At 43.3% G+C, this 22,123-nt stretch overlaps 1 protein-coding gene across 3 annotated transcripts in view; it reads right to left on the reverse strand.

Moving 5' to 3' along the window:
• The window catches only part of St3gal6 (ST3 beta-galactoside alpha-2,3-sialyltransferase 6), a 61,825-nt gene extending 56,618 nt beyond the window's left edge, over window positions 1–5,207 (reverse strand). The window contains exon 1 of one of the 3 annotated variants that reach the window (XM_036204165.1): window positions 4,903–5,207. The gene's annotated coding sequence lies outside the window, so the exon portion shown is untranslated. The other 2 variants (XM_036204164.1, XM_036204167.1) reach the window with 2 other exon arrangements.
• Between the last annotated feature and the right edge of the window lie 16,916 nt (window positions 5,208–22,123).

Here is a 22,123-nt window from a genome sequence, read left to right on the forward strand (position 1 = left end):
TCTAGCCAGTTTTTCTTAAATTATCCCATCTATTTTTGCCTCTGGGCTTTTCCCATTCTTTTTCTTCTGTAAACCTTACTCTTACTCTGTGGCTTGCTGTGTAACTGGGTGGCTGAACCCTGAGTCCTCTTCTGTGGTTGATATACTGTGCACCCCAATAAACTTATCTGGTGGTCAGAGAACAGAACAGCCACTATATTAAACATACAGGTTAGGCAGTGGTAGCACACACCTTTAATCTTAACATTTGGGAGACAGAGATCTGTCTGGATCTCTGTGAGTTCAAGGCCACACTGGGAACAGAGCCAGGCATGGTAGCACATGTCTTTAATCCCAGCACTTGAGATCTCTTGCCTTTGCTTGAGAAGGACACATCTTTAATCCCAGGAAGTGATGGCAGGAAGCAGAAAGGTATATAAGGCACGAGGACCAAGGACTAGAGGCTTTTAAGCAGTTCAACCAAGACCCTCAAGGGTAAGGACTCAGAGGCTTTCAGTCTGAGGATTTGAGGAAAAAGGACTGATCAGCAGAGGAGTTGTTAAGGTGAGGTTGGCTGTGGCTTGTTCTGTCTCTCTGATCTCTCAGCTATCACTCCAATATCTGGCTCTGGGTTTTGTGGGGGGGTTTTGTTTTGTTTTGTTTTGTTTTGTTTTGTTTTGACATAAGACTGTTTAGCAATTCATCTACACTCCTCCTTCTCTTTCTTCTTTGGTCTTTCTCCTATTTATCTTGTCTCTGCCTGCCAGCCCCGCCTATCCTTTCTTCAGACTCGCTATTGGCCATTCACTCTTTAACGGTCCATCCGGTGTTTTAGACAGGCATAGTAACAGCTTCACAGGTTAAACAAATGCAACATAAAGTAACACACCTTAAGATAGTATTCTGCAACAACATACTAGGTTATATTTATTGTACATGAAGAAAACTCTGCCTTATGAACGGCCGTGCAACAAGTCAGCAGAGATTCACCAGAAAGTACCTTCCTTAGACCAACTGCAAGCCTACTTCCACAACCTTGAAGGCAAGAACGACCCTAGAGCTTTGGGGAAATACCTAGCCATTTTGCATCTCATCTGGAGGCCTTATTTCTCACCATATTTAAAAAAAAAAAAAAAAAAATCCTTCCATTCTCAATGAAATAAAGAGCACATAATGATTAGAGGGTCTCCAAAGCATTTACAGAATGATGTCATATGCATACATATGTCCACAAATATGAGAAGAAGAAAGAGAATGCGAGAGACTGGGACCTTTTTACTCTGTTTTTCAGTATTTATGATAAGGAAAACAACTTCCTAAGAGCTGGTTTGTTTCCTCCCACTTTGCCTCAACTTCCCATGAAATCCCCTGGCATCTGATCCAAAAGTGTGGCAAGGAGAGATAGCCTATCAATTCCCACTTTGATGACCAAGAAGAGAAATTCCTAAATGGGAGAAAACAGATCTTCTGGCTCCTTATTCTCACCCTCATAACTTCTCTCCCAGAATCTCAGCCTTCCTTAGCCTGAAGGAACAGGAGTCAAGTTCTTGATTGAGTCTGAGGTGATTGCAATAGGAAGTGTCACCATCAGGAAAGAGTTCCTGCCACTCATAAAAAGCCAGTCAACACTACTTCTCATGACCTGATAGGTAACCAGTAAGAACTGGCACATACAATGCCCTGTGTACTATTTTGTTCCACATGCCAAACTTGCTCCATGACATTATACAACTTTTGGGATCCGTTCTTTCTTTCTTTCCACCATGTGGGTCCCTGAAATTGATCTCAGCCTTCTTTATCATCTCTCTTCCTCCAATTTTCAAGTCATAAGAGCTAACTCAGAACTGTGGGGCATGTTATTATCCAAGGTAGTGGAAGTACATAAGAAAAAGCTTCATTTTATTGTGACGGATGAGAATGAGACTCTGAAATTCTCCTGACTGAAATACTCCTGACAGGCAAGACACAGCTGGCCTTTGAAGGGAAGGAGAAGCCTCAGGAAAACTATATTTTTAGGAAGCAAAGAAGTTTAGACTATAACCCACTGGAGACAGGTGACTGCCTAGACTGGCCAGATAGTGTATCCAAAGGTGCATTAAAACTCTACAGACTAGAGGCACCAAGTGAAAATCTGAGAGTGCCCAATCCAAAGGACACCAAAGCATGCAAACCATCTCTCCAGCCTCTCTGGAATGGTAATTAGGAAGGACCCACCAAAGCAGATCAAGCTCTAAGTAGTGTGAGAGTGAGTGAGTGAGTGTGTGTGTGTGTGTGTGTGTGTGTGTGTGTGTGTGAAGATGTAAACAAAGAATGGAAGAATTTGTGAAGAATGCATGCTGTGTCATTTGTAAGGTTCCATAAAGATGTAAAAATGGGCAGAGACAGACTCACAGGATTCACTGCAGCTCAACTTAAGAAGTCTTCTTCTTTTAATCTTTAAAAGAGGGCTAAAATTTTTGTCTCAATATTGCTGGGAAAATTACATGAAAAGACCTGGGAGAGCACACCAGGGACCAATGTGGGTGTTGCATACACACTTCATGCTGCCATCCCCTCTTCCACGGACATTATCTAGATGCAGGTTAAAGGGATGTCCCCAACCCTGTAAAGAATCATAATTTCCATGAAAGCCATCTGGAATCTCCGTAGTGAGCTGACAATACTTATTGAGGAGTGTAGGAAGCAGGACATTATTCATTTGTGCTTCACAATGTGGAACACAGAAATATCTCTCACAGAAGGAAGGGGCTATGGAATTCCGTCTTCTGCCACTGAGTTCTGCAATGGGAAACTTGAGAATTACAGTTTCACAAAAGATAGACTGATGCCTTTGGGTTGCATTCTTCTGTCAGGCCTAGACACTCTTCTTGATTCTTACATTCTTTTTGTATTGATTTGGGACAGGGAAGAAAAAATGATGCCTGCCATCAGTCTCCTGAAACATTTTTGCAATTACAGTGCCATTTAGTTGTATCACTTCCACATCAAGACACAGTGGGATCTGAAAGTGACCTTGAGGCAGGGACTGGGCAAGAACATTTTTCAAGGAAAGGGCTATCAAGCAATGACCACTCAACCCGTTTTACATTAGCCTTAGAGGCAGCTAGGAAAAACAAGTCAGATTCATACAAATATTTCCTACAAAAGTTCCCTTGATCCAAAATTGCCATTATCTAAGGAGCCTCTGAAACAGACAGCCTTATTCAAAGTCAAACTAAGGGTTTTTTGTTTGTTTGTTTGTTTGTTTGTTTGTTTTTTCATGATCTTGGTTTGAAAAGCAATCCTTGGTAACTTGAAAAGGAGGCAACAGGAACCAACTAACAAACATCAAATCTGCTTGCTTTCTGATGAAAAATAACTAGGCACTTTGGTCAGGTCTTCTCAAACGTTTAACAACAGCATGTAAATAAAAAGATAGTTCCGCGGTCAGAAGAGGGAAGGGAAAATTAGATTTGAAGACCCAGAAAAGTCAAACAGTCAGGGAAGCCTAATAGAAGCAGCCATGGAGATCTCAGGAAGTGTTACTAGGCCTGAAGGTCAGCAGAATGGGGCACCCCGGAGCCAACACGGACCTGCGATTCTAAACCGCCCACTAATCATGGTACTAAGTGGGTCCTCTAAAAAATAAACGACTTCAGAATTTAGAAGCTGTGTGGTTTCTGATAGGCTAGCATCTACTATGTCCTTCCCACCCCACCCCACCCACAATTTTAAACATTACCTTTAAACAAAATTCTTCACCCCAGCCTATCCTCCTGGCTTCCTCTGGAGATCCTAAAAGAAGGCGCTTCGAGTTTCTTTGGTTTCTAGAATTCGCTTTTTTATAGATTTTCTTTTAAGCCAAATTAACCGCGCACAAGAAGGGAACTCCAGAGGCAACGACCGCAAAATAACACGTTCCTTCTCCCTTATTTTAAAAAATTCACCGGCAGCCCAAACTGCAGTTTTCTCAGCGTACCCTTTGCTCCAAACAAACTGCCTCGGTGTTTCCTTAGGTTTAGTTTTAACGTAGCAAGGAGGATCTCTCGGGAAACTTGGTGTGGTAAAAGGGGAGAACCTTCCAGACTCCCTCGCCCCTCCTCTCTTCCAGACCCTTTCACAAACAATGGTGAGCGAGGAACCGCGCACCGGGGTCGGCCTCCCAGCGCACAGACTCGGGGGAGATTAAGGAGAGGCGGGTCCCCGTGTCCCTCTGGGCGCTGCTCGCCGGGGGTCCTTCCTGGCAGCTCCAGGACACTGCGGGAGAGCTCCCGGCCCGCCACCCCGCACACCGGGTTGGCTGGAGGGTCTCAGGGCCCTATGGCTTCCGCACCTCTCCAAGGGCTGGCAGGAGTCGAAGGGACTGAGAGCGCACAGAGTCCCCTTCCCTACTCCAGAGGTTGCAGTAGCGGGCTGTCTGGACAGCACCCCAAAAACCCGAGCTGGGTGTGGAACGCAGTCTCCCCGCACCCCTAACCAAGCAAACCCGCAGCGCCGCCAGTCGCAGAGAGTTACCCGCCGAGGCCCGGGCGCGGTGATGGCAGAGGCATGTGCGGGACTCCACGGCCGGGGCTCTCCGCTCTCCGCAGCGCGCTGCCCTCCGTCCCGTGGAGCCTTGTCGCATCGGGTCCCCGAGCCCCGGGCAAGCGGAAGCCTAAGCGAGGTGGCACCGGGCACGATCCCTTCTCCCTAGATGTGGCCCGGGAGATGAGAGCGCTGCGTCTCCGGGAGTCCGAGACGACCGCCGGTCCCCTCACTGTCCGCGGCGCCCGGGCCCCGCGTCCCCGGCGGCTGCGTGCGACGCCGCTGGAAGCTCCTCCTCGTCGCTGGCGCCAGATGCACCGTGGCCACCGCCCCCAAGTTCGCGCCGAAAGTGCAGCGAGGAGACTGGCGGAGGGCTCGGAGACCCTCCGGGGGGCGGCAGCCGCGGGTTGGGGCTCCTACCTTTAGGGCGGGGTCCGCTCGGTCTTGCCGGGAGTCCAGGACAGGAAAATCACTGCGAAGGGAGGGCCCGGGAAGGGCGGCGGGTAGCTTCAGGACAAGGTAGGAGGATTGATTTCCAGAGCCAAGAAGACACTCCCATCCTGCCCCAGTTTGTTTGGAAAGCTGCAGGAGTGAAAGCGGGAGGGTGTGTGGGATTCTCCTCCTTGGTGCTTACTGGAGGCAGAAATCAGCAGACACTTTGGTCGCTGCCTGGACTGTCTGTGACATCAGACACAGCGGGCATTTTGGTCCCTGGCAGAAAGGGAGGGGTGTTCACAAAGCTACACAATTTGCAGGCTCTGGTCTTCAAAGCCAAAAGTGTAAGTGTTACAGGGAGTAGCTGTAGACATTTAGTACATTTTGTATCTTTAAAGGAGCTGTTAGCTCAATAAGAATGAAGGTAGGACTCCCTCCCTCCCTCCTTACCTCCTTCCTTCCTTCCTTCCTTCCTTCCTTCCTTCCTTCCCTCCCTCCCTCCCTCCCTCCCTCCCTCCCTTCCCTCCTTTCTTCCTCCTTTCCTCCCTTCTCTTTCTGTAGCTCTCCCCAGGAAAAAGTCTGTGTTAATAATGACCTCATACTTGCATAGCTCTGAATGCTTTTTAAATTTCAATGTTGGTCAAATAGTTCATTGTTCAGCATTCAACTCACAGCTCTAGCCTTTGGGCTCTGGTCAAATAATCACATGCAATCAAATGATCCTCAGGAGAGAGGAGCTACAGTCTGGGAGGAAAGGAGTTGAGTGTTATTCAAAGCTGACAATGTGTCAAGTCCTGTAACAGTCTGTCGCCTGTGATGGACCTTCTGGTATTTGTCTTAATTGTACTGACAGCCCTAGGAAGTCCCACTTGCTGTTCTTCCAATCAAAACATGGAAAGTGTTCAGATCGCTCATATTTTCTGACCTTTCTACAAATTGCCTTTGACATAACTCACACAGATTTTGTAACTATAAGCTTGGCTCTTGGGACACCAGGGTATTCAAAAAGATTCTTGGAATTTGTCTATCTGGATAAATGTTCTGGAGAATTACCACACACTTTTAGTTTCTGCCCAGTTCTTCTATGTGCTCATCTTCATGATCTTCAAAATTAAACCGGAATTTTTGCTTTATTCCTCCTGATCCCCCAGGTTTGGTTTGTTTGATTGGTTTTCGACAGCACCTACCTATAATCTAGACTGGTATGGAACTCTAGTTCCCCTTTCTTCAGACTCTGGAGTACTTGGATACCCATTTGTGTAGTGGTGGGGTGGGGAGGCACATTCCTAGATTCTCCATTTTGTTTTGATTTTGTGGTTGCTGTTATATAAGGGTCTTTTTTTCTTTATATTGCTGTGTAACCCAGGCTTCCTGAGACTCAGGGTAATCCTCCTGCCTCATTCTTCCAAGTGCTGATATTACATGCATGCACTATACTCCTAAACTTTTTTTTGTGAGCCACCATGCGGTTTCTGGGAATTGAACTCAGGACCTCTGGAAGAGCAGAGAGCACTCTTAACCACTATGCCATCTCTCCAGCACCATACACTTAGATTTTTTCATCTGCAAAGCAATATGCTAAGGGAGGAGGCCTCTGGTGGCTTTTAGGTGACCTCCGTGACTTTTCATGGTCTGCAAAGATTGGGGATAGCCTGCTCACCCACCCTGGAATGCTACCTTTCCCAGTGGCCTGCTCTGTGACCTTAGCTCAGTGGCTTCCCCCCTACACATGCTTCCTTTTTGATTAGCTGGGAAGTGAAACAATACACATTTTATAATGTTTATTAGGAAGATTAAAACACAAGGGTGGAAGGAATTCTAGGCACTGTGTTCCCCCTCTAACCACAAAACCATCAATTCAAGAAGTAAAATGTAGACCTTTAAAATAACACAGAGAATATGAGCTACCAGTCATGAGCCACCGTGAGTCAGCTACCCTTCATGGTTGCCCAGCTCTTCCTGCAAACCAGAATTGTCTATGGCTAGAAACGGAGAAGTGGGGGCTGGGATTCAAATGCAAGCACTAGAGACCAAACAAAATCTATTTTCATTTTAAGGCATCTACTTCTATATGGAAAGTTTTGATCTCTATAGTACTCATTCTTAAACATTGGAGACATTATTGTATAGGTACTTGGTTGCTATTATGAAGATATTTTGAGTTCTCATGAAAGATAAGAAAGGATTAAGCCAGGCTTGTTAGGTTGCTAGCTTTTAATGCTTTTGGAGTTTGGCAGGGGCGGGAGGGGGGATTTTTTCAAAATGTAAATATATTTGATTTTTGCCTTTTTGTAGATGTATTCTAATAAGGTAGGAGGAATCAGTCATCAGATTGAAAGAACACTGGGGATACGGCAGGCCTTTCAGAGACCTAAGGGGTCATAATACTTAGGCATATAGGGCTGGTCCTATTAGTTAGTCTTGTATTTTGTGAATGATGCAGTCCATTTCAAAGAAAAATGTACTGCTTCATGTTTACCTTTGCATATCCAGTAATGGGGAGAAGCCAGGCTCCCTACACTTGCCCAGAGTGTCCACATGCACAGTCTAAAGGAAGGCTCTTCTGTGCTCACATGTAGGCTGTGGAGACCTATCCTATCGAGGCCCAGCCTTTTGTAGCATCAGTCATGGGGAAGACTGCCTCCAGCACCTTGTGGGAGAGACCTACTTCTAAATGATTGTTCTCATTAGGACAGTTGTATTAGATCACAGTTGACTTACTCCAGGGCAGGAAAGTCTCCAAAAGTGGCAATCTACATTCTTATAACCCCCCAACCTTGTAGTAATAATTCTTAAAGACTTGTTTTTGAAACATTTCTCAAGCCTTAAGTTTTTCAAGTCTTTTGGGGAAGAGTGTTCCGGGTTTTTTTTTTTTTGTTTTTTTGTTTTTTTGCTTTTTCTTTTGGTTATTCAAGACAGAGTTTCTCTGTGTACTCCTGGTTGTCCTAGAACTCACCAGGCTGGCCTCAAACTCATAGAGATCCACCTGCCTCTGCCTCCCCAAGTGCCGGGATTAGAGGTGTGCGCCATCACCGCCCAGCAAGTTGTTCAGTTTTAAAGAACAGCTCACTCCAGGCTGAGACTGACTGACCAAGCTGATTCCATTCCCATTTAGTCCTTCCTCAGCTTAACTGAAGGCCCTGCCAGTTCTATCCTCTAGCTCTCACAGGGATCTCATCTATGAGCAACTGTCTCAAGGGCAAGAACTTCTCAGAAAGAATAAGGCACAGTGCCTGAGCTGTCTATATTGTGACTTACAATGAGGACTCAAATGTGGGAAAGCTACCATATTAGCAAGGAGCTTAGGTCTTTCTGGGAGACCATCCTCTCCCTCAGAGTGTCGCAGACCAGGGTCTCAACTACAGTTCTGCATGTGTAAGTATCTGCTGCCATGATTTTGCCAGTTTGGAGGTTAGACCAAAAAGGGAATTTGAGTCTATAAGGAAGTTGACTTTTTTTGCTCCATAAATGAAGAATGTTCCTGCACTGTACAGTCCAAGCACAGTTTCAAAAGTTGTAGTAACAGTCTCCAGATTTTTCTCTCCTTTCACAACACTTCTCAGGCATACAACATGTGGCACATCTGGTTGGTGGAAACCATAATTAATACATCAGGAAACAATTGCTACTTAACAACAAAAGGGTTAATATCCAGAAAATATACAGATTCGTTATGAGCCCATAAAAATCAAACCACGAAGACACATCCTTCCTAACAAGTAATTTATGTGATTATTAAAATGGCTCACAAACACGTGCAAGATTCCCAATGTTCTTTTAATTGTATTTATTTATTTTGTATGTGTGCTTAAGCACTGCGTGTGGACATTGGAGAACAGCTAATGGTAGGCAGTTCTGTCCTCCCACTATATAGATCCCGGTTTAAATCGGGGAGCGAACCCTGGCCACAGGTACCTTTATCTACTGACCCATCTCACCAGCCCCCTCAGTGTTCAATGCCCTCCTACTTGCAGGGCTCTGGATGCTTTTTAAATTTCAATGTTGGTCAAACAATTCATTGTTCAGCGTTCACCTCACAGCTCCAGCCTTTGGGCTCTGGTCAAAGAATCACTTACCCTCAGGAGAGAAGAGCTACAGATGGGAGGAAAGGAGTTGAGTGTTATTCAAAGCTGACAATGTGTCAAGTCCTGTTTAAAAAAAAAAAGTGCATCATCTGTGATAGACCTTCTGCTTTGTCTTAATTATACTGACAGCCCTAGAAGTATGTTTTTGTTTTGTTTTGTTTTGTTTGGGGGGGGGGTGTGTTTGTTTGTTTGGGTTTTTTGTTTTTGTTTGTTTGTTTGTTTGGTTGGTTGGTTGGTTGGTTGGTTGGTTGGTTTTTCGAGACAGGGTTTCTCTGTGAAGCTTTGCACCTTTCCTGGAACTCAGTTGGTAGCCCAGGCTGGCCTCCAACTCACAGAGATCCGCCTGGCTCTGCCTCCCGAGTGCTGGTATTGCAGGCGTGCGCCGCCACCACCACCCGGCTTAGAAGTGTGTTTTGATTTTCTGCACTTATGTAAGTTCACTTCATGTCTACATGGTGCCTGAGGAGGCCAGAAGAAGGCACTTAATTCTCTTGGAACTAGGGTTAAGGTGGGTTGTAATCCACCATGTAGGTTCTGGGAACTGAACTGGGTGTTCTCTGTAAGAGCAGCAAGTGCTATTAACCACTGGGCAGTCTCTTCCTTAATGTTCTTCTTCACCAACAATGTTTAATAAAAATAAACAATTAGAAATACATTACACAGAGACTGAAGGACTTCTGAAGTCCAGTTTTGTCAAAAGGGTTGTCAAAAAATATTCACGGAAATATGAAATGATACTTCCTTTGGAGAGAACAGTTTGGTGATTGCTATCGAAGTGACAGAGTTGCTTGGGTTTGGTTTTCAAATTCTTCCTTGAGGTACCCATTAGAAGACAGTGTGGCCTTGACCCAGCAGATAAGCTAGGCTTGAGGAGGAGGATGGGGATGGGGAAGTGTATAGGTCTCTTAGTGGGCACCTAGCCCCTGCTCAACACAGGAACAGACTTTCTGGTTGCTGTGCAACTCTTCCTCATAAAAACTTGCAGATGCCGGGGTCCCTTCCTAGGGTCCGAGGAGGGAGGCAGTCTCCAAAACAGCAACACAGCAAGGCTTCTTGTTCAGAGCTTTTATTCAGTTAGGGGAACAGCCCACTTCAGGAGAGGGGGAGTGGTGGAACCTCTCTGCTTTCTACTTTGGTTCCATGACCCCTGTTCTTTTAAAGTGTTACAAATGCTTCCATGTTGAGTATTTGCCTAGTTTGTTAATGCTTAACAGCCTTAGCCTATACCTTTCTTTGTCTCTCATCTTCAGTGGCTTACAAAGCAAGACTTGCTCTTTTTATAAAAAACCATTTGTGAATGTTTTATTTTCATAGTAAGTACCTATTGACTTTGTAACTGAAAAGGAAGGAGAGATTGTTTATTTCTTTACTCCTAAAGTATTTTTCACCTTAGGTATCTAAGTGCAAGGGCTTAGGAATAGACCCAGTGCAACTTTACTTGTGTTTGTATGATTTTTTTGTTTCTTTTTTTTTTTTTTGACAGCTGCTTCTTCAACCACCAGCAGCTCCTCCTTTTCCTCCTCCTATTCCCTTTCCTGTTCCTTCTGTTCCTCTTCAACAGGGTCTCCTGAAGCCCAGGCTGTCCCCAAACTCATTATATAGCCAAAGCTGGCCTTGAATTCCAAATCCTCTTGCTTCCACCCTCCAGGTGCTGGGGTTCCAGGTGTTCCCTACCGTCCCATGCTTAAACTTTTGCTATGAAAAGGGGAGTCAACTGTCAGAGAGGACTAGACAGCAGCTGATGGTGTAAAGGAGCATGTGCAACATTTTGTAGGAACTTTGACCATGGCAGCATTCTGGCTGTCTGCCGTTCTGAACCTTAGAATCAGAGGGACTCACCCATCTGCACACTTGAAGTGAATTTTCACAATAGTTTATATTTACCCCAATATCCTTATATTTATTGGAAGGCCTCTTGACAGGTTGGGAAACACTGATGAACTACAAAGTTGGAGAGTCTGTTAAAAACGGCTGCTCATACATGTCTGGATCACTCTGAGTTGTGTGTGTGTGTGTGTGTGTGTGTGTGTGTGTGTGTGTGTGTTTCCATTACACCTTAAGATACAAAGAGGATGGTCAAAGAAGAATCAGCCAATGGGGTCACAGGATTCCCTCAAATGTGAGCTAACATTTGCTATATTTCTATAGATGCTAGAAACTTTGTGGGCTAACACAACTACCCCATTTCCATTTTCCAGATGACGAATTGGACATTCAGAGAAGTTAAATAATTTACCTGAAGATTTGCCACTAATATGTGTCACCAATGGGATAATACCAGATGAAGGGTTAAAAACTCTCTTTTTGCAGGGCGGTGGTAGCGCTTGCCTTTAAGCCCAGCACTCGGGAGGCAGAGCCAGACGGATCTCTGCTGTGGATATCACTCTGTATAAATAAAATGCTGTTTGGCCAGTGGCCAGGCAGGAAGTATAGGTGGGACAAGAAAGAAGAGAATTCTGGGAAGTGGAAGGCTGAGAGCGGAGAGACGCTGCCAGCCACCACCATGACAAGATGTAAGGTAATGGTAAGCCACGAACCAAGTGGCAAAGTATAGACTAACAGAAATGGGTTAATTTAAGATAGAAGAACTAGGTAACAAGAAGCCTGCCACGACCATACAGTTTATAAGTAATATAAGTCTCTGTGTGCTTATTTGGTTGGATCTGAGTGACTGTGGGACTGGTGGGTGAGAGAGATTTGTCCTGACTGTGGGCCAGGCAGGAAAACTCTAACTACAGATCTCTGTGAGTTCAAGGCCAGCCTGGGCTACCAAGTGAGTTCCAGGGAAGGCGCAAAGCTACATAGAGAAACCCTGTCTTGAAAAACCCAAAAACAAAAACAAAAACCCTCTTTTCATACCCACGACACGGTGTCCTTCTGTTCAACCAATGAGAAGAATTAATGTCTGTTATTCTGGAGTATAACATTTCTGGAAAACATTTATCACCATATTAAGTTGACTGGGGGATCCTATAAAGCTCATATTAGCCTCTGGCACATTGAGCATACATTTGTGGAATGAAATGGAACTAGTCGTTTCTGGTTCCCATTTCTCCAGGCCCAGCTCACCCAACTCAGAATTTTTTCTCCAGGGATAAATAAAACATAGATTAATACAAACATATTTTTTTGGGGAACCCTAGCTACCCCTCTTCATAGCACTCCAGGGTTGGTTCCTGTTCTTAAGGTTCAGCTCCAGCAGCAACCCCAGTACAAGTAAGAGCATCATAGAGAAAACAAAGTCCAATAGTTCCCCAGATAGAGCAAGCCCAGTGCCTGAGTTCTCACCCCTCCTCTTTACTTGTAAGTGTTCATTGCAAGATAAGACATGGATAGGAGGACAGAGGTGGAGATACTCAGAACCATGTCATGGAATGTGCCCTGCTCCAGCCAGGCTCATAAGTTGAATCCTAACACTGAGTGTGATGACATTAAGAGGTGTGGTCTTTGACCTGTAATTGGGCCGTGAGGGTGGAGCCACCATATATGAAATTAGTGTTCTTGTGAAAGGGGCCCCAGAAGACTTCCTCAAGCCACCATGAAAGGCCATTGGGCAGCTGTCTGTAGCCAGAAAGGAGACACTCAGTAGGGCCTGTTTGTGCTGACCACCTCAACTCAGACTTCTAGCCTCCAAGGTGGTGAGGATTAAGTGTCAATTCTAAGGTATCCAGTTTGTGATGCGGCACTTTTCAATGGTGCCCCAAACTGGCTACCCCACCAGCTGTGAAAATCTGAAGTATAAGTAAAAAGAATTCAATCTGGCAACTGTTTACTACTGATTTAAACAGGAAACTGTTTCTCAGTTTTGCTGCATCGTTTTGTTAACATTTTACTTTCTTTCTTTTCTTTTTGGAGCCATCACATCCTAAGAAGGACAATCCTTCTAAATCCTGCACATTAACACAATGATTACAAACTGTGACAAGCCCATTAATTGCACAAGTGTTGATATCCTGACATCCAAACAGCTGTCTGCAGCATGTAAAAACTGGCAAATACTGATGGCTTTAATTTATACCATTATTTTAGTATCATCCCACAAAATGGGAAACTTCTGTATGCCCAGGAAGTTAAAAAGAAGCATACGTACTTGAGGTTTCACCTGCAAAAAGAGAGGGGAATTGGCAGCCTTTTATTATCTGCCTCTGCACTTATCCTGTGATAAACCAATGCCTTTTAAACAGGTTGAAAAAATCTCCTGGACTTCGGATGTTCCAAATTTTGTACAACTAATAAAAGATTTCTTTGTATGGATTGTAGATGACAGAAGTAAATATTTTCCTCTGCTCTTTAAAGCCAAGAGTCCTGTCACCTTAAAATATCTATCAGAGGGACAAAATTTTAGGCCAAAAACTAATGAAATGCCAATATCGGGCATTTAAAAGTTGCTGCTAGGTGCATGTTAACTCTCTACCTGCCGTCTCTCTGAAGGTGCACTTCCAGTCACAGACTACACTGCTAATTAAATCTTCTGCATTCAGTACAGCATGTACTTAGCAGTACACTATTTATTCTGAGTTCTTTACAAAATTCTGTGTCAGCAAGTGTATAAAGCAATCTGTTCGGCCTTCCTGCCCAACCAGCTTTATACAGTTCCATCCGTCCAGGCCCCCTCCCCTCACTTGTGAAATCTCAGCTGTGGGGGCCTTCCCTTTCTTTCCCCAAGCCACTGAATATTCATCCTTCGTCCCATTAGCACACTCCACACCCAGTCATTAAAGAGACATGTTTAACATGTGCCTGCTCTTTGCCAGACACTGGTGTGCTTAGTGCCAAGGCAGTTTCAGAAAGACAGAAAGTCGGTTGCCTTGTAGAGCCTGTGGCTGAAGTGCTAATGACTAGTGACGGTCTTCCTGTTATCACCTTGCTGAATGACGCCCAGTGTCTGGTCTGCGTTTCAATTGTGCTTTTTCTCACTTAGCATTCATTTGCTTCCCCGAGGCTGAGGCTGCGCAGCTGAGATCCCATGCCTGGAGCTGCGGGGCATCTGGCTCTTGCAGTGATATTTAGAGACCTGACACCTTACCTTTCTCCTTCCTGGCCTGGGGCCAACCTCTTAAATACTCCCTTCTCTTCCCTTTCCAATCCCCCCACCTTTCTCTTTTTCCCCTTCTATTCTGGTCCCCCTTCCCTCCCACACCATTCTCTCTTGAACAACCTTCGACTCCTACTGCATTTCAGAGCCAAATGGTAGACTCCACCGTTCCAAACTCAATCCACCAGGTTTTGATTTCTTTCTTTTAACCAAGACCACTCGGCCCTCAGGTTGACTCCTATACAGTTGGTAACTTTTCTTTCACTCCAACAGAAAGCCCCATCCACACAAATGCAAAACTTGCGTTACCTCCTTGAGATGGAGAAATATTTACAGCGGTAGTAGATGGTCGAAATGAGACCAATTCTTATTACTAGTCATCTATCCACACAATCTCAGTAAGGAAGCACAGCAAAGATCCCCAGACAGACCTGAGGAATCAGTAGAGCAGGGAATTGGGCCCCAAGGAGGGGGCTTTGCAATAAGCTTGGCGGATAGGTATGGCTGAGATAATAGAGAACAAGAACAGGACCGAGGCCAGGTTCGAACCTCGATCTGAGTTGGACCAAAGCCATAGCACCAAGTCTCATGTGGCAGCAGGGAAAGGGCTTCTGATGCTTCTCTTAGGAAAGCCTGGAGAGAGAGAGAGAGACAGAGACAGAGACAGAGACAAAGAGAGAGAGAGACAGAGACAGAGACAGAGAGACAGAGACAGAGAGAGAGACAGAGACAGAGAGAGAGAGAGAGAGAGAGGGAGGGAGGGAGAGAGAACATTATGAACATTATTAACGGAATTTTTAAATTTCATAAATAATGATTCATTCACTTCTTTTTTGTTCAGACTAGCATCTCTTTTTTTCCCCTTCCTTTTTCTTTTCTATTTTGAGCTTGAGTTCTATTTCTTTTTCTTTTTGACTAAAGTTTCTTCTGGGAAAGGCCTATTGAAGAAAACCATCTCTGGGGCAGTGTGCTGTGGGCTGTTGGTTCAGGAAGGAGTTAACACTTGATTTTGAAACTCAGCAGCCTTTCCCAAACTGTGTCCTGTTGGGAATTTGAGTTCCAAAAATAAAGAATTTCGAGGCAAGAAAGACTGAGTACTCTCAGTGTCCTCAACCAGTACATACTGCCAGTCACATGCTATTAAGTTGGTTTTTTTTAAAGCAATATAGTCTAGGAGTCTTGATCAGGTTCATTTTCTCTGCCAGTTAAACAATTAAAAGGCAGGAAAAACCAGGAGCTCAGTAGGTAGCAGCAGAGATCAAATCAGCAGTCGGAGAATGGTGTTTATTGAAGGTAAAGAAACACACGTTCAGTAGACGACACACAAGGAAAAAGACCCTCTGAAAGCAGAGGAGGCATTCTGAAAGCCAAAAAAATCCGGTTTCTTCTCAAAAGCTGAGAACCGTAAAGCCTCTAAAGAGCTTTTCTCTCCTAATTTATAGCTGGCCAGTTTGAAGAAAATAAGTGTGGTTCACTGGCCCAGAACTAATGTGTGGCCTGCCTGTGTGGGAGACTAGTCCATGAGTGGGAGACAAAAGCCTACAAAGTTTTTGGTTTAAGGCGTCTTTTTCAATCTGTGGGTCGTGACCTTCCCAAGGGTCACATATCAGATATTTACATTGCAGTTCATAACAGTAGCAAAATTACAGTTACAAAGTTGCAACGAAACCATTTTACGGTGTGTGTGTGTGGGGGGGGGTCACCACCACATGAGAACTGTATTAAAGGGTCAAATCATCAGAAAAGTCGAGAACCACAGGTTTAGGCTACCAGGCATTTAAGTCAGGAGAGCAAGGAAGAAGCTGGTTACATATATTACCTAGCCATGGCCCTTCTCTCCATCTGTCTGCTCACCATAGAGTCTGTCTAACTGCCCATCTCTCAAAAGCAGTAATAAGGGAAGGGATGGGATGTTACTTAAGAGCTGAGCAGCCCGGCCTGGTGGCACACACCTTTAATCCCAGCACTCAAGGTAGAGGCGGGAGGATCTCTGAGTTCGAGGCCAACCTAGTCTACAAAGCAAGTTCCAGGACAAGCAAGGCTGTTAAACAGAAGAAACTCTGTCTCAAAAAACAAAGAGGGGATGGGGAGGTTAGAAAAGGGGGGAAAAAAAAAGAGGACAAATCTAATTTCAACAAGGTTGCTCTCATGAGAGATATGTTGTTTGTTTCTTTTTTATGATGGTAGATTCCTGTCTCTATCTTTTTTTAAGCCATAAAAAAAAAGGAAAAGAGAAAACAAAATGTCTTCAAATTTGGTTTTCTGTATATACAATTGGAGAACCATGTGGTCTTGAATCTTCTCAAGAAATCAACCACAAATAGAAAAAAAATTTATATGAAAGTCACTGCATAAGAAATATGTCTAGAAAAACATTACATGGCAGACTTGCAAAAGCAAGTGGAAACATGCATACTACCATCGTTATGAATTATGGCACACTGGGGAGGGGACCCTCAGGGTATCCCTCCTGTGCAGGGAAACATGCTGGGCAGATGCAGTGGTGGGCTGGGCAGATGCACGCCATGCGGGCATGGCCTCAGTGCCAAGAGCCAGCAATTCACGCCCTACATGCTGCATCCACGTGGAGAGTTTATTATAGTAGAGAGATGAAGAGAAAGATAGGAAAGAGAGGGGCCGAGAGAAAGAGAGAGAAGAAAGAGAGAGAGGTAGAGAGTGCGCACCTCATGGGAAGAGAAGGGCAAGACAGAGAGAAAGGGAAAATTTTTCCTTAGAATGAAGCTTTTAAATCAGGACATGGGGGGCTGGAGAGATGGCTCAGTGGTTAAGAGCACTGGCTGTTCTTCCAGAGGTCCTGAGTTCAATTCCCAGCAACCACATGGTGGCTCACAACCATCTGTAATGAGATCTGGTGCCCTTCTGGCCTGCAGACATACATGCAGACAGAACATTATATACCTAATAAATAAATAAATAAATAAATAAATAAATAAATAAATAAATAAATAAATAAATAAAAATCCAGGACGCGGGGTGGATCAGAATATTAACCACCATTCCTTAGTATTTTATTATGTTAAATGTTTATTATCATTGATCGTTATTTTAAGTTGTTTTAGTTCAGAACACACAGAATTGATTTGTGTCCTAGTTCAGGTTGGTCCCTGAAATGTCCTTCTCTTCACCAGCTAGCTTTTCTTCATCCCTATTGAAGTAGCCCATGCAAAAACTCTCTAACATTATTTTTTTATTGGCAACCAAATTTTTGCAAGAGAAATTCCTTTGGTGCTAATGCAATTCTACTTATTTCCAGAAAAACTTTGTAGTACACCCAGAATGTGCATTGAGTATGAGAGCAGAATTCAGTGTGTACATGATGGTTTCATTCACTAATCTACTTATATGAGAACCCATTGCCTCTTCAGCACACAGTACATACAGATATCCAGATGCTGGAGCTTCACCTTTGACAAGCAATAGGGGATAAGAAGATTCAGCTCACAAATGCTTGCTGAGATTCTATTTACGGCATGCACAGTGTTAGGATCAGAGAATGTAGTGGTCCTCAGAAGGTTCCCTGCCTCAGGGGTGCTGGTGGACTAGCACACATCACTGATGATCCAGATCAATGTAATAAAATATCATAAATTGGATTGTTGTAAACAAATTATTTATTCTCACAGTTATAGACGCTAGTGTGTCCTGGTGGCACACACCTTTAATCCCAGCACTTGGGAGGTAGAGACAGGGAGATCTTTGTGAGTTCAAAGTCATCCTTGTCTACATAGTGAGATTCTGTCTCAAAAAAACAAAAACAAAAACAAACAAACAAAAAAACAAACAACAATAACAAAAAAAAAAAACAAAAACAAAACAAAACAAAAAAACCCTGTAGTTGTGGAACAGAGAAATCCAAGATCAGGGAGACGGGCAGGTGTAGCTGAAGTTTTCTCTGGTCCTGCCCAGCCCCTGCAGCTGCTTATAAAATAATCACTCAGAAGCTTATATTAACTAAAACTTCTCAGCCATTAGCTCAGGCTTTCTACTGGCTAGCTCTTACACTTAAACTCAGCCCATTTCTGTTCATCTATATGTTGCCACATGTTCCGTGGCTTTACCTGTGTGCCGTTACATGCTACTCCCTGGATGGTGGGCTGGTGTCTCCCAACTAAGCCTTTCTCTTCCCAAAATTCTCCCTGTCTGCTTATTCCACCTATACTTCCTGCCTGGCTACTGGCCAATCAGCAGGATTTTTATTAAACCAGTGTACAAAAGCATTACCCCACAGCACTCAGGTTGTCTGTGAGTGGCTGCTTCCTTACACAAGGTTCCTTGCACATTTTCAGCCATGGAAGGGGCAAGGCAGCTTCCTGAGACCTCTTCTGCAAAGACACCAATCCAGAGGGCTCCACCCTCATGACCTAATCACTTCCCAAAGTTTTCACTCACTGAAATCATCTCCTTCATAGATTTCAAAATATGAATTGGGGGACAGATATCCAGACTAGAGTAGATATGCATATCTGCAGTGTTCATCAGACTCCTTTGGTTATGAGACATACACAGAAAGGGGTAGGAGAAGAACAGCCTTTCTTTATGGTTTATTTTTTGTCTTTCCTTCTTTCTTTTTTTAAAGTTATTTTTATTTCATTTGCTTTTGTGTTTTGCCTGCATAAGTATGAAGGTGTCCGATTGCCTAAAACTGGAGTTGCAGGTGGTTATGAGTTGCCAGTGCTCTAAACTGCTGAACCATCTCTCCAGTCTTTGTTCTTTTTTTCTTAAAGGCATCTTTTACCACTGACTTGCCTTTGCTTATAACAAAGTTTGCATGCTTTATTTTTAACCCAAGGATTCTGAGCCACTGGTTAAGTAACTTGTCTAAAAGACCCTTGGGACTCTAACAGTGACCTAGAATGCCAAGCAGTCTTGTTTGTGTTTTGTGTTTGCTAGTGCATTTTAATTTTAATAACATCACAGTATGCATGTCATATCCTAAATGATATAATAAAGCTACAGTGACTTGAGTTTAAATCTTTGCAATAGGCAAGCTTAAACCCATTTTTACATGATCTGACAGGATATTCAGCCCTGCCCCAGGGTTTCTAATTCTGTAGGAGTATAGTGAGTGCATCCTGACAGTTTTACTTTTAGCATTTTTCCCAGAAATTGCTGATGTAGCTGGTCCAGAGGCAACACTTTAAGAAGTGTGGTTTAAAGGATTAAACATATTAATTTACCAAATTTAAAACATTACTAAAAGCATCCAGAACAGATAATATCTTTGCTGTATGGAAGAAAAACAGGCTTAGGATATTTATAGAAGTTAGAAGTAGTAGGCAGAGCTAAATTTAATATTTCCTATTCTCAATGGCCATGATGTGTTGTTAAGTTGAAACCCCAAACCTCTTTGTACTACAGATAACTAAAATTCAAACTACTTAAAAGGTAAGATGCTTTATGCTTTGACTGGAAATAATGTTTTTTTTCTCTTCCTCATACATAGATGTTTTAGAAATCTGCATTAAAAGGAGAAGCTTTCTCTTCACATATAGACAAAATGCTATACTTTGGGTTAAAGCTGGTCTGAGGTTGGGAGAGAGGCTATTTCCTGTGTGTGGACCTTGAAGATCTACTGCCTTAATCTTCGGAAGCAGACTTCCTAAAGACACCTTCAATGGGAGCAACATGGACCAGGATGGTGAGACAACCCAGGAGGGCTTACCAACATAGGACAGATATTGAGATACTTTAAAGAGGAAAACCACTGTAAGCATGGAGACATCCTATATTCTCCAATTCAAAAAAGGTTGCTGTTGTGGACGTTATTTATGATGTGTTACATTTGTTTATGCTGTGGAATGTTTGTTTTAATGATGCAAAGATGTGTTGCATTCTTTTGTGTTGTATTTGTTTAACTCTGTGAAGCTGTGTTACTGTGCCTGTCTAAAACTCTGATTGGTCTAATAAAGATCTGAACAGCCAATAGCAAGACAGGAAACAGGATAGGCAGGGCTGGCAGGAAGAGAGAATAAATAGAAGAAATCTGAGAGGAAGAGAAGAGCAAGAGAAAGAGGAGAGGAAGATGCCAGGGGCCAGCCACCCAGCCACTGGCTAGTCACAGGGTATGAATGAAAGTAAAATATACAGAAGTAAGAAAAAGAAGAAGCTCAGAGGCAAAAGGTAGGCGGGATCATTTAAGAAAAGCTGGCAAGAAACAAGCCAAGCTAAGGCCAGGCATTTATAATTAAGAATAAACCTCCATGTGTGACTTATTTGGCAGCTGGGTGATAGGCCCTCCAAAGAGTTAAAAACAACAGGTTGACGATGTCAATGGACTATACTAAAAACAGAACTGGTAAAACAGAACCCAATTAAAAAGCAGCTGTGTGCTGGGCGGTGGTGGCGCACGCCTGTAATCCCAGCACTCAGGAGGCAGAGCCAGGCGGATCTCTGTGAGTTCAAGGCCAGCCTGGTCTACAAAGCAAGTTCCAGGACAGCCTCCAAAGCTACAGAGAAACCCTGTCTCAAAAATCAAAACACAAAAACCCCCCCCCCCCAAAAAAAAAAAGCAGCTGTGCCTTGAGACTCTGCTGCTGAACTGAGGGCCTATTGCATTCTAGGTAAGTGTTCTGTCACTAAGCTTTATCACTAGCCCCCCACCCCAGCCACTCTTTTGAGATCAACTCTGGACATATAGCTCAGGCTGGCCTGGAACTCTATATAAAGCCTAGGTTGTTGAACTCAAGGTCTTCATGGATCGGCCTTCCAAGTTCTGGAATTATGGACCCGACTTCTTTCTTTGTGAAATGAGAGTATTTTTATCATATAAAATAATGGATTTGGGTGTGTTGTTTTCATGTACGTATATTCTATACCTTGATCACATTCATTCTTCATCCCTCCTATCCTCATCTACTCCCTTTCTCTACTTATATGTACTTCTTTTCTAAATTCCTCCTATGAGAAAAAAACTAAGACTGGTTTATTCTGTTTAACAAGATGATATCTAATTCCATCTATTTTCTTACAAATATAAGAATGATAATTGCATATCTATTGCATTGTCCTTGTCTATTTATCACTGATGAGCATTTGGATGAGTCCATAGCTGGCTACTGTGAATAGTGCTATGGTAAACACAGTGTAATGGTATCTCCATTCCACGATGCCTTGGTTCCTCTGGTTGGATATTAGGAGTAGAGTCATACACTAGTTCTCTGAGGAACCACCATACTGATTTTCATAGATACTATCTGAATTTAAATTCCCACCAACAGTATATTGAATGTCCAATTCCATTGTTTCCTCATTGATAACCATTCTGATTTTCTGGCTGGGAAGAGATTTGGTTTTGATTTGCATTTCACTGATAGCTAAGGTGTTGCAATGGCATCCGTCTTCAAACAGTCAAGAACCATCTTAGGACAGACCAATTTCTAAGAAATGCTGGGCAAGAAGTCAGAGATCTGGATCTTGATTGATATGAATGTGCTGCTGTATTATGAAATCCTAGAATCATAATATCATATATTAATATACAACATATTCAGATACATTCAATGCTAAGGTCAATGGTATTGTTTTTTCTTTTGATAGCTCCCAAACAGCTTACATATACAAGTAGTAGTATGGAAATTCAGCAATCCAAGTTCTTAGCAGAAAAAAAAAAAAATGGGCTTTTTATTCTCTCATTAAAATACTGTCTTTAGATTACTGGCTTGATTTCTAGGTGAGAGATTCTAGGAGGCTCCCCGCCCCCAAAGGAAAAAGAGTCATCAATTTTATCGTTGGATCAAAGTATGAACTAGAAGCCTACAATCCATCCATTATAATTAATCCACATGGTGTCTAGTAATAGAATAAGTTGCTTGTTTTTACTATATAAATACCTTACAGAATTAATTTCTATATAAGTGAACAATTTTCTAACTGATAGAACTTCTAAATCTCCGAGATTCTGTAACCCATGTTTTTAAGCATTGCACTAAACTCTCGATATGTGTTGATAAACTGTTTTTTTTCCTGTTGCTATTGTGAAATTTAACCAAATGAGAAGATGTGACAATGGCAACCACAGAGCAAAGGTGGCTGCAGCTGAAATTCCACAGCGCTCTTGTGCTCCTTC

The sequence above is a fragment of the Onychomys torridus genome, chromosome 12, assembly GCF_903995425.1.
Source record: "Onychomys torridus chromosome 12, mOncTor1.1, whole genome shotgun sequence".
Taxonomy (NCBI): domain Eukaryota; kingdom Metazoa; phylum Chordata; class Mammalia; order Rodentia; family Cricetidae; genus Onychomys; species Onychomys torridus.